At 42.3% G+C, this 12,565-nt stretch overlaps 1 protein-coding gene across 3 annotated transcripts in view; it reads left to right on the forward strand.

The window, feature by feature from the left end:
- The window catches only part of CAMK1D (calcium/calmodulin dependent protein kinase ID), a 209,881-nt gene that overhangs the window by 91,189 nt on the left and 106,127 nt on the right, over positions 1-12,565 (forward strand). The gene's annotated exons all lie outside the window — the stretch shown is intronic.

Here is a 12,565-nt window from a genome sequence, read left to right on the forward strand (position 1 = left end):
GGAGAGGCACAGAAAAGGCATTCCTTTTCAGTGGAGAGACACAGAAAAGACACTCCTTTTCAGTGGAGAGACATGGCCACAACTATTTGTAGCAGTGCCTTTCTATTGTCGGGTCCAACTTGGGTCAGCCAAATGCAACCTTTTGTCTTCCTGTGCAGAGTTACTAAGGTTCTGTCATAAAACTCAACCACTACCATCTCTGTAGCCAGGCAATAATGGCCAATAACCACAGCTTTAAAGTCTTTATGTTGGTAGGTTTGTCCCCTGGTACTCGTGGGGTGTAAGACCTGCAATATTGACATGTAGTAAGAATTGCCTTGCATCAGCCTTGACCCTGATCTGGTAGAGCAGAGAAATAATTTAGGTTATTTCTTACGTCTGCATTTCTGTTCCCTGCAAACAATTTCCTGAAAAACCAGGAGGCAGCACCCAGGCTGTGCTATTCCAGCTGCAAGGGCAGGAGAATGAGTGGGCAGAAAACTCCTTTAATTTCATGCAATTGGATCGACTCAATCTCTTGTCCTATGCATGTTAGGACCTTACAAGAGAATTTTGCTTTTTTATCTCCTGGTGTCTTCTACTGAGCTGTTGCTAATACAAACTTTGCCTGTCATTGTCTTTGTTCTGAAAATAGACATCCTTGCTTCCAGATGCAGTACTGAATTTGTATGTGCCACCAAGGAAACGTTTAGAAAAAAACAAACTAGATTCTGCCTACAGTTGAGAAGAGATATCAACCTGCTTCTTTGTTCAATGAATTCTCTGCCTCAAACACTGTCAGTAAAAATAGATTTGAGAGAAGTTGAATGGATCCTGAGCAGCTGTTGCTAAGCTCCATCTAAGTGCCCTTGATTTTGTTTCTTGTAGCTCAACACGGAGTGGGGATGGCTAGTTCTTGTGTTGTCTAATGAGTGGGTGGGACCCCGGAGCCCTGGGCTTCCCTGCGGAGCCACAGCCATGCCCGGAGCCACCTCTTCTGGAGGATGTGCACAGACGATGCCTGGCAGGAGCAGTTGTTCCCTGTTCCCTGAGGGGAAGGTGTAGAGACCCAGAGGATGGAACCAAAGCAAATATAAATATGCACATGTGTTGATCCTGGACCCCCTGTCTGGTTTTGCGTTATGTCTTTTGAGGATACTTAAACTCCCATGGGATAAAAGTCCCAACGACACCCTTCCAAGCTAAAATGCAGGCAAACTCTTTGGGATCCTTCAGAAAAGGATTTCTTGCCTTACACTGGACTTTCTCCTCCTATATTTAATCATTAGAGTTTTGTTTTCCCCCTGACAAGCTCTGTGCTTTCTGGCAGACCTCTGCCAGATGCTGTGAACTGTGACAACTCTTGAGTTCCCACTTGTATGTCAAACTGGGGTCTGGTACGAAATCCTGAATATACTCACTGCAGTTTCTGCCAGCTCTCAGGTGAGCTGTTCCTGCCCCTGTGAGTGGTGAGCAGGGTTTTAGGAGCAGTCAGAGGCTGTGCTGGCATGTCCAGGATCAATACCCACCATGTCCCATATATTTTGTACCCTCAGGTATCTCTGGTGAAGGTTCATCCTCCTGCTAGTCCTGCCAAATCATTCAGATCTGGCAGAATCAATGTGGGAGAGAGTTTGAATGATGCAGTAATATTTTGAGGAGCATTTTTTGCATTCAGGATTAAAAATCTGACCACGAAGTACTATAGGCAGTAGAGCCTGGCGATGAAAACATGAATCCAGTGACCAAAAGCTGAATCCCCTCTCACCTCTGCTACTTTCATTCAGGTGTAAGAATTATTGTCTGTCTCAATATTTATTGGCTGTGATACTGCCTTTATTGAAAAGACTTCCGAATAAACAGTTTTACCTGCAGTTATTTTCCTGTCCTCTCTTGTGCTGGCAGACCCAGGAGAGTGGGTGTGAGAGGGGAGGGCTCTTGGTGTGAAACCAAAACTTCTGTCAGTCCTTCTGTGCATCTGAACTAAAAAGCTGTTGGGAGTATTAATCCAATATTCTGTGCAGGCTAAGGTCAGTGACCCCCATGTGAAGTACATGGAAGGTAGGAGATTTTATCTCTCTCTCTGTGGGCTTGGATGCTGCTGCTGCCAAAACAAAATGACACATTTTAGGAGCGATGTTCTGCGAACAGAGGAGCCGAGCTGCCAGCCAACTGATCTGCATGTTTGTGTGAGTGCCAGAGTGAATCATGCATACTCCATAATTCTATTTTTCCAGCCATGGCCAACAAATCTGTTCTTAAAAAAGAAAAAAGGAGGAAGAGCCGTTAAGTCAATATTTACGCCTAGCAACCTTAACAGGGTTCTTCCAATATGGACTCTTTTGTGTCCCGTGGAAATCCATGGCAACATTCCCTGAAGACTCGGATGGGTGGGGATGGAGTGGGAAGGAGCTTGCTGTCGAGTAATGTGCTGGGAGAGACTGAGTCTGCAGTTAATCCAGGAGCCTGGGCCTGGCAAAGCATTTACACATGTGGCTAATTTCAGACAGTAATTAGTTCAGTGAAATTGGTGAGGAGGCTGAGCTCCCCTTGCTTGGATGCTTCAGGGAAGGGTGAGAGCCCCACTGGGCACCTGTGTGTTGTAGCACATCAAGAGAGAAGTTTTCTTAATGTCTTGGATTAACACATTAAGACATGGAAAATATGCTTTGAATGGCTTGGAATCTGTTGGAGTAAGAAAATGGGATCTCTAGAACTGGACTGTCACAGCTCCATTAACTGTCTGTGGGGAACAACAGCACATGGTCGCCTTGGTGTGACACAGATTTTTCTGATGTGTAGGGAGTTTCATAACCTGCTCTGAAAGCAACTGTGTTCAGGTTTTGAGCAGAAAGAGAAATGCAATCCTTTCCATTGTTTGCTGTAGAATAGGGGAAATTTCTTCCACTTATGGTAATTGTGCAGGTGGGAACACGCTGAAAGAGGAATCGTCTGCTACATGAGTTCCTGCAGCAGTGCATAGTGTGAAGAGTTGGCCTGGAGAGAAACAGCAGTCTGAGGTTCTAGTTAAATAGAAAAAAAAATGCTTGTAAGTCAGATAGAGAAAAATATGCCTGATTTGCTTGTGGGGTTGGGTTTTTTTTGTTGTTTGTTTTTTTTCTGTTGGCTGCACAACTATTTATCACAATAAACTCTCTGCTGCCTGGGTAATACCTGCCCAATCCTACAGACTCAGTGCTGAGTCAGAGCAAAGCAAGGGGAGGAACAATAAACGGTGTGTAGCCCTGCATCCAGGTTTATTGATTGCTTAATGGCAGTAATGTGCACATGTGTCTTGCTAAGCAATACTGTCTAGCTAGCAAATAAAAGTCTGCTTTAGCTAGTTTCTGCTGAACAAAGATTTTAAAAATAATTTCTAAACTATTTAGATACCTCTTACCTTCTCTGCCTCCTCTTTACTATCCTAGATCCTCTGGAAGAGGCACCATTAAATTTCTTGTTACAAATGCCTTCTTGAGGTCTGAGGCTGTTTTTTTCTGTTAAACAGGGAACTGTTCCTAGCAAGTCAGCTAAACTTCTGCCAGTGCTTTCCATCCCCGTTTCCTCGGGAGACAGGATGTTCAGGCAGTGATTCATGCCCAGGCACTGCCTCACTCCTTATATGCCTGCACCTACAGCCAGGAGCTGCTGCTGGGATAAAGAGCAGGGAGGGAGGAGGGGAGGCATCCCCCTGCAAAGTCTGGGAGGTCAGGGCTATACCCAACGTGAAACTAAATAAAAAACAGCAATGAAAAGTTTTCCTAATGTGGGTGAAAGTATGGGAGCTCCTGCTCTCCCATAAATCAGATGGTGGTCAAAGGGGCCCCTTGCTCCATGCCAGGAGGCAGTGCTGTTCCTCATGCTAAACATAACAAATGTGGAAGAATCACCCCTTCTCAAGATTTACATGAAGGCTGCAAGGGTAATTAAAAAATGGTACCTTTTTGCTCCTTTTCAGCAGCCCATTGGCAAACTCTCTGTAAAACATCTCTGTCCCAGATTCTTGTCTCTGTTATGCCCCATCCCTCTGGAGCTGACCCAATAGCCTCCAGGAAGACAATTCCAAATTTAGTTTTGAAACCCATTAGTTACCTCTTATTAAACTCTTCTGTGCAATTTAACTTGGAATCAAAGGCTACATTAATTCTGAATAAAATTGGTCATGCAGAAGTTTCATGTGCCCTAACATAAATTCAGGCCTTTAATTAATTCAGATGAATGTTCCTGAATGACTCTGTGGGACAAACCCATCTGTTCAAGCCACGGCTGTCTTTGGGTCAGAAAATACAGCCCTTGAGGCCTGGATGGTCCCACACTCGAGTTTCCCAGTCTGGAGGCTCTGCTGGTGCCCACTGATGTTCTCCTATGGAAATTGTTTTCCTGTCTGAGGTTGCACAGCAGAGTACAGGGCCAGCTGAACTGGAGACATTCAGATCCTGTGTTGATAAGTGCTAACATAAAAATGATAGTAATTAGATTGTGTAGCTGATGTACAAAGAGCTGTGGGATCATTAACCTTTAAGGGGTTAATGACTAATTACCCCTTTGCACCTCAGCAGTAAGAGTTTTTTTCTGTCAAGAAATGGATGGATAGTTAGGAGACACAAAAACAAAACCAAACAAAAAAAAAAAGCACTTGACATCTCTGTCTGTCAGGTATCATAATTTCTCTGGTGCTTTGCTTACCCTAAAGACAAAACAGGCTTGCTGCTTTTTTATTTTTTCCCTGCTTTTTCTCCTCTGTGAATAATGGTGAGAAGATCAGCTGCCTCAGCAAGAATTGAAGAGACAGCTGGTTGTTATATTAAGTAATCACTCTCTGAGAAAGCTTTTATGTAGATTTACTTGTTAAAACCTGGCTTGCTCATGCCACTGCAGTTGCGTTGGGGTGACAGAAGGCTGACTCTGCTCTCCCTCTGCTGCCGTGCTCTGAGCCCTGCCAACTACAAATCCAGGGCATCCCAAAAACCAGCTCCCCAGCAGGGTACTGCATCCCCAAGGATGGCTCAGGGTGCTCAGACACGAAGCCACCAGTTAGGGGGTGATACGCAGTGGTACCATTAATGATGTTGATGTCAGTGGTGTCAGGATAGGGCCTTTCCAAGAACATATTTGTTGGCACCATGCATGGATTTGCTTCACCATTGCCCCCATACGTCTTTGGGGCTGATCTGGATGCCTGGAGGGACCTCAGTGTCTGCCCATGGAGCTGCCCTTACAGCTGTGCACTTCTGCAGAAATCCCTGCTAGGGAGGCAGGCAGACATGGATAGGAGCCAGGATCCACAAAACTCAGGGTATGGGGACAGTTGGGCATGCCTGGAGGCTGACATCAGCCTAAACCATGAGATCATCTCCTGGATCAGGGAGGTGCAGACTGGATGAATTGCCCTTCTCCGGTTTCAGGAGAAAGGGAATCTGACCCTGTGTATGTGGATATGGCACAGGGCAGCTCTGCCTTGGCACCAGCAGTTGGCTCGGCGTTAAGCAAATAGTTTTGCTGCAAAGAATTCATCCGAGTGAAAAAAATGTGAAACCTGAAACAAAGCTGACACCATTCTTCATCACTAAGATGCTGGAAACTTTGCAGGGGAAGATTTGCAGCCAGGACTGCCTGGATCGCATTTCATGCCTGATTAGATGTTAGCAGATGTAGGGAAACAGATCAATGCATCTTTAAAAAATCCTTAAAATACATCAAATGGGAGAGAAAAAATCCTCTCTGAAGTAGTAATCACAGAATCTCTGGTTGTACACAGTTCCATTCACGTGCAGTTTGCTGGGACAGGCTTCAGGGATGGTGTGTGGCATTTCTGTGTCTCAGCCTGACTTCACACTCTGCACACCCAGACTGCTGTGTTCCTTCAAAGACTTAGTGTGATAAGTCATTTTGCTGTAATTGCTGGGTGATGATGCAGCTGTCCTCTCTCCTGGGTGGTGGTGGTGGTGGTGGTTTACCAGATCTCCCTGGCCTAACTATTGTCCTTCAAGGTCACCCCATACCCTGACTCATCTCAAAAAATTACATATCCACGTTGGCAGGAGGGGATGGAAGCACATTGTCACTCAGTGCTCCAACTTTTAAAATAATTCAAAGAAGTAACAACTGATTTCAGAAAGAGTTGTTCTAAGAAGGGTCCAGATTAGCAGAATGAGTTTGTCAATGGTGTCTGCTGCTGTGCCACACAGAATCACAGAATATCCTGACTTGGAAGGGAACCACAAGGATCATCGAGTCCACCTCCTGGCTCTGTACAGGACACCCCAAGAGTCACACCATGTACTTGAGAGCATTGTCTAAATGCTTCTTGACCTCTGCCAGGCTCAATGCTGTGACCACTTCCCTGGGGAGCCTGTCTTGTGCACAGGTGGAATAACAAAGCCAGGGTCCTTTCAGAGCTCCTAGCTGAAGAATGAGAATATGTGCCCTATTTTCCAGTATGTAACACTCAGGAAGATGGTTATGACTGTGTTTCAGTGGTACAAGTATCTGATTATATTGCCATTGTCTGTTACCTACAAGGAAATAATTGTTAAGATGCATAAAGCCTTTTTAATAAAGTTTGATGAATGACTCAGCTTTAAGTCTGGATTCATAAGGTCTGTCTTTGTTACACCCACATGTTTAAATCTAAGAGTTAGCTATTTTGCAAGCAGATGCCTCTGGTAGAAGGGACAGCATTTTCTCCAGTGCTTGCAGTTCACATCTTCAAGGATGACTTGGGGCCTAAAAGCACCTAAGGATGTATTCAGTGCACTCCTAGGTGGTCTTGTTAGGCAAAATGCATCTTCTTCTGTTTTTTCTCCCAAGAATCTTCATAGGTAATCTGGAATGTTTTGTCCAAAAATAAGGTGGGGGTTTTTTTTCCATGGGAGTAATTTCTTCATTTGGAAGAAGTACAAAAGCTGTTTAAACATCTCATGGCATTAGGGAAGGGAAGATGTCCTTGTCTAAATATTATCAACCTATTGCATTTTGCCTTTACTCTCTACTTTTGCCTTGAAACATGAACTGGAAGAATTCAATGTTTTATGATAAGCTGTTGTGATGTCCTGTTGGGAACCAGTAAGTTTCTAACCTCAGGGTGACCATATTTTGATGATGGGTAAGTTTTTAGATGCATAGTCCAAGCAACTCAATTAATAATCCTTTATTTTACTTTCATGCTAGTAAAATCCACTCAGTAAGTTATAAAACACTGGAGTATTGGAGTGGTAGAGTTATAATTTGTGAAGCACTGCATGAAGAGAACAAGTAAAAGCAAGGTAAGAATCACCTGGCCAGCTGGAAGCATCCTCAAGGTACACAGCTGCATCTGAGCTCGAATCTCACTTGCTGTGGAAATCATCAAATATGCATTTCTAAGTGGATCAGAATGTACAGGGAGGATAAACAAGTATTCCAGAAGTGTCAGTTCAAGAAGGTAGAAACAGAAATCTTATCAGAAATGACAGTTTTCGTGAGTACTCCTCATCCAGAGCAGTTTTTTACTCTTAGTTGCATGTTAAAATGCTTTGTAAACACAAGTTGCTGTATTTTTGGCCTTCATTAAATGAAATTAGACAGTGATGTTATCAGTGGGCAAGTTTTTCTGAGACTCCAGTGTGAATTTAAAACAACTCTGTTGGCAAGTTACACCTCCTGTTTTCATTTATAGAAGGTGAATCACGATTAAATTTTGTGTTTCATTAACAATTCTAGGTGTCTTAAACCAGAGTTTGACAGAAGAGGGCTGGTTCTGACCATAATAAAATGGGAAAATATTTGTATTCTATCTTACTTTCTGCTGCATCAGGTTAAACCTGACAGCAACCTCTGTGTTTGGAATATATCCAAAATGTCCTGAACTGACAGCTGCATAAATTAATTGGTATTTGACCAACTAAGTCTGCAGCTGTCAACTATGATACATATTGATTTTTTTCTTAAAATGCTTACTCATACAACACTTCATTTGTGTTCAGTACGATATTTGAAGGGGAAAAAAAGTAGAAAAAATATCTGTAGGTACAGGCTTTATTTTTTGACAAAGACAGTCATACAGGACACTCATATAGGCTGAAGGCTGCCCTGGTAATCAGTTTGACCAAGGAAATGCTGATGATAATTTTGTTCCAAATTAAATATTGATTATCTTTTTAAAATCAGAAATCCTAAATTTTTTGTGTCTTATGTTCATAAGGCATTGGCTTAATCAAAATAGATATTTTTTTATCCTGAATTGAGTGGCCCTAGTAAGGGACTGTGCTTCTGCAGCTACAGGACTTTAAGCCTTCTAATCAAACCAGTTTCCAAACTGAAGCCAAACACTTTCCTTGCTTTCATCCATGTTTCTATGTCTCTGGCTGTCAGAGGCATCTGGATATATTGCCCAGGTCTTAAATCTCTCTTAAGTGCAGAAACCTGTGGGTAGTTTTAATACTGACAATTTGTATCAGTAAGTGGACTGTGAAATCATTTCCCTAAGGATAAGTGACAGCCAGCTTTTACTTTGCCAGATGTTTTATCAAATGAAAATTATGGAGCATTTCATTAAACAGGAATGCTTTTACCTCCTTGACTTAACCCTTAATTTTTTTTTGTCCAGAAAAGTAGACATAGGTGAGTTCAAGCCTTCTTAGAGTTAAGAGGCTCTTCTTTGAAGGCACTTAAAAATAGAAATAGCAGAATTTATATCTTTTTCTTGAAAGTTTGTTCAATAACTTTGAGAAAGGATATTTGTAGGGAGCTTTTGCAAATAATGTTGTATATATTACAGGTCTATTCCGAACCAAAACCAACTGACAAATGTGTAGCAGTGAACTGTGCTAGATACATTTCTGCACACCAGCAGTGTCTCCTTCTGAGATTACTCCAAATTTCCATATATAATCTGTTTGGTTCCCACCAAATAAAATAACAACCTGCTTCAAATATCTTCATACCTTTGTGATATCTCCTGTCTTGGCTGACTCACCAGGGATTAAACTGCAACCTTTTTGGACTTACACATGCATATATTTGCAGCCTCAGCTAAGCAGCCATTCCCTGCAGGCCACTGAAGGAATAGACTCAGGCCTTAGTGGACCAGCCTCTGAGTGCAGTAGTTAACTCATGCTCTGTAATACTGGTTTGAAAAATGCACATCAGCATGGGGTTGTTTCTCAGCTGTTTAATTTCTTTTCCCCTCCACCAAAAGCAGAAGAGTTCACAGGCAACAGCAACATTTGGTATAATACATGTTGTTAAGAAGCATCTCTCCAGACCAAAGCAATCTGGTCACTCTCCTGTCTGCTGTAAACTTGATAATTAGAAGAGAAAACAGTGGCTGTTCACAGCTTTGCTCCTAAAGGGGATAATGGGGGATTTCTAACTGAAAACAAAGAGGAAAGGGCTTTTTCATTGTTTTATATATGCCCTCTTATGTGAGCCACAACAAATCTGTGGATGTGACACGATCCAAAAGATGTAGCTTTTATTGGCATTTATATAGAAATGCCAGTTCTCCCCTTTCTATATTACAGTAATAAAAATGGCTGTCTGATTTATATTTACTACAAGTGGGTTGGTGGGAGGGAATTTGAAACTTGGCGTGAAGTTTGAAACTGTGCCTTCTGCGTTTTTTGTGTGTTCCTGAGAAAATTGCTGTTGAGTGAAAGTACTGCATGTCCCACAGTGTTTATGTCTTGAAGGCATCACACTTGCCATTTATGGTGTCCAACACACACGTCCAAGCCATGTAGCACCAGCATGGGTAAACGAGCACTCGTCATTAACAAATAGACATGGGTAATATGATCTAATGCTATTCTGGTCAATAGGAAAATTCAAAGTCGTTGAACTTGGTTACATGACTCCTCGAGGCTCCCTTGAGAATCTCAGCCCAAAGCAAAAGGGGAAAGCAAGCCCGAGCTGAGGTCACCCATGAGGATTGCAGGGCTTTGTGTTGTGTGGTTGTGCAGTGTGGACTCAGGGCTTTATGCACAGCAGAAGTGCTGCACAGCCTCCTCTCCTCATCCCCAGTGCCTCCTGGATTGGTACATCTGAAAAAACATCCCTAGCCCATACGGGGATTTGCTGCTCCAAAGGTAGAACTGGAACAGGGGAATCCAAAAGGCTGCTTCTGTGAGAGAGTGGGGAACATGGCCTATGTCTTATTCAGCAGGGCTTCCTCCTGCTGGTATCATTAAGTTGGTTTTCCTTCTAGAAACTGAAAGATCAGACAAGAGTTCATCACCAAACTTCACTCTGAAAGGGCTAGGTTGGCACACAGAGATTTTCTCCCCTCTTTTCTCTGATTTACTGTTAGGACGCTGAATTGCTGACTTTGTTTAAAATTCCTCCTACCATCAGAAGCATGTGTTTCTGATTTTCTTTCTTATGATGACGTAGTTTGCACTCTTACCCAAACGCTGTTTTCTTAATAGGCCCAACTATATTTGGAATCACTCTGAATTGCTCTTGAAATGGAAGATTGATGTCAGTATTTCTGGAAATCTTTCACTATATTTCTTTCCCCATAGTTGAGTATTAAATGACTATTCAAGCTAGAACACCTACACCATTTGATTTTAACATAATTAGATTGGTTTCATTTTAGTGCTGTATATGGTCCTAGAGAAGATGAAACAGGTAAACATATTAGTTGGATGGCTTGGGGACAATTTAGTAAACATCAGAAAGAGGATGTCAGGGAGTGTAGAGGGCTGTGCTTTGCATGAGTTTACACACAGTGAAATCTTGTAAGCTTTACAGATGTGATCCTGTGTTGACACTGTCACATCTGTATCTCAAGCACACTTGAGTGGCATTTTTAAAAGCATCTGCACAGGGCAGTGATCTGAATCCCATTGAAATCCCCTGTCTGGAGGACATTAGAAGACCTCATGGGTTTTATTAGTCAGCTATATAATTTTCTGTGTCATACTCCCTTGTGAAAAAGCAACAGACTTTTTCAAGAAAAAATATAGCACCCAAACTGCCCAAAAGTTCAGCTTCATTTTGGACTAGACTTTGTGTTTCAGCAACTTTAAACTCTGTGTTTGATTCTGGAAGGAGAAAGTCACTCACCTGATCTGACCCACTGTGTCAAGTGGGCTGTCTTATTTCATCTGTTTATGCTATGTAGATCTTGGAGTCAAACTGGATTTGACTCATGGCTAGAAAGGTAGCCAGGCTTTGTGGGAGTCTCCTGCTTCTACACTAGAACTGCAAAAGCATCCCATATACTCCTTCCAATAAATACTCTATTATTTGTCTGGGAATTTGTCAGGATTTAACTTCTATTTACTTGTGTGTGTATTTCTCAATAAGTTAAAATATCTCGTATTTCTTTAATATTCTGCCTATGTAGGTCCTTGTCTTATGGAATCTCTCAATTTTTACTATGCAGAATTGAGTGCAGGGCTCTTCTTTAGAGACAGTTCTGGGTACTTGGAGAATATTTTTGACATTCTTCAGGCAGACTCTGTGACTGGAAGTGTTCCAATGGCATACAGGGATTTACAGGGAGCATGGCAAGATCAAAAATGCATTTTCAGAGTGGGATAATCCTGAAAAGAATGCTTGATTTGGCAATAATTCCTGGTGATAATCCAGATTTTATCTTCATTTACTAAAGCCATTTATTCCCCTTGTAGGTTTTGGTTAACTGAGAGGGAGATTTTAGGAACACACTGATATTGTGTGGGTGAGACAAAGCAGGGATCCATAGCCAAGGACATAAAATATATGGAAATGGGGCAAAAGGAGGGGTTTTGGTGGGGGACTCAGTGCTCTGACTGCTGTGGGTGATCTGTGTCTTGTTTTTAGGAAAATGAAAGAGCATAAGCCCAAGAGTTTATTCTGGAAATGGCTTTTTAATAATGGTTTTCAGCCATTTGAATAGGCAGGTATTTAATTTTTTTTCCAGTAACAGAGCCAGGTCCTCCACAGCAATTTAATTTGAAACTCCTGGATGATGGATTTACTTTTCTAGTTATCCTTTATGGACTCTGTGAAGCCCACAGATTCCTAAGGGTCTGCACTCCCCTGGGTGGAAACCACCACTCTGAAACATGGAGAAATGAAAAAAAGCCTCCCAAGAAAATAACAGGAGAAAGCAAAAGTTAACTGTGGCAGGTTAAAGCACCTCCAGTAGCAATAAAATTGTGGAGGAGTTAGTATTGGATATGTTTTTTAGGAAATCCCCATATATTGACTTTTCCTTCCAAGTAAATACTTGAGCTCACATCACCTTTAATTGGCCCCACAGGAGTCTCAGCCAGTCCTTGCCCATTCCTGTGCTGTGGCCACTCTCCAGGGGAGAAGATGGTGTTAGGGGATTTGGTGTCACTGAGAGTGTTGGTGTCTGTGGTTTCATCCTTGGTCCTGGCCATGATTTCCCTTCTCTGAAGTGGAGGAAGAAACTTAGAAAATAGGTTTTATTCTGAGCCTATTCCAGACTAAACTTTTTATTTGAGGGTCCTAAAAGACCATCTCTTCCCCAAGGTTCCTCCTGAAGCCACATGTACACCAGGGTTCGTTGGGTGATGGCAAAGCAACACTGAAATAACATTTTTGAAGCAAAATCATAACCATTACTGAGTTATATAAATATCAGCACTTG

This window comes from Lichenostomus cassidix, chromosome 1Aa (assembly GCF_008360975.1).
Source record: "Lichenostomus cassidix isolate B80296 chromosome 1Aa, HeHo_3.0, whole genome shotgun sequence".
NCBI classification, from domain to species: domain Eukaryota; kingdom Metazoa; phylum Chordata; class Aves; order Passeriformes; family Meliphagidae; genus Lichenostomus; species Lichenostomus cassidix.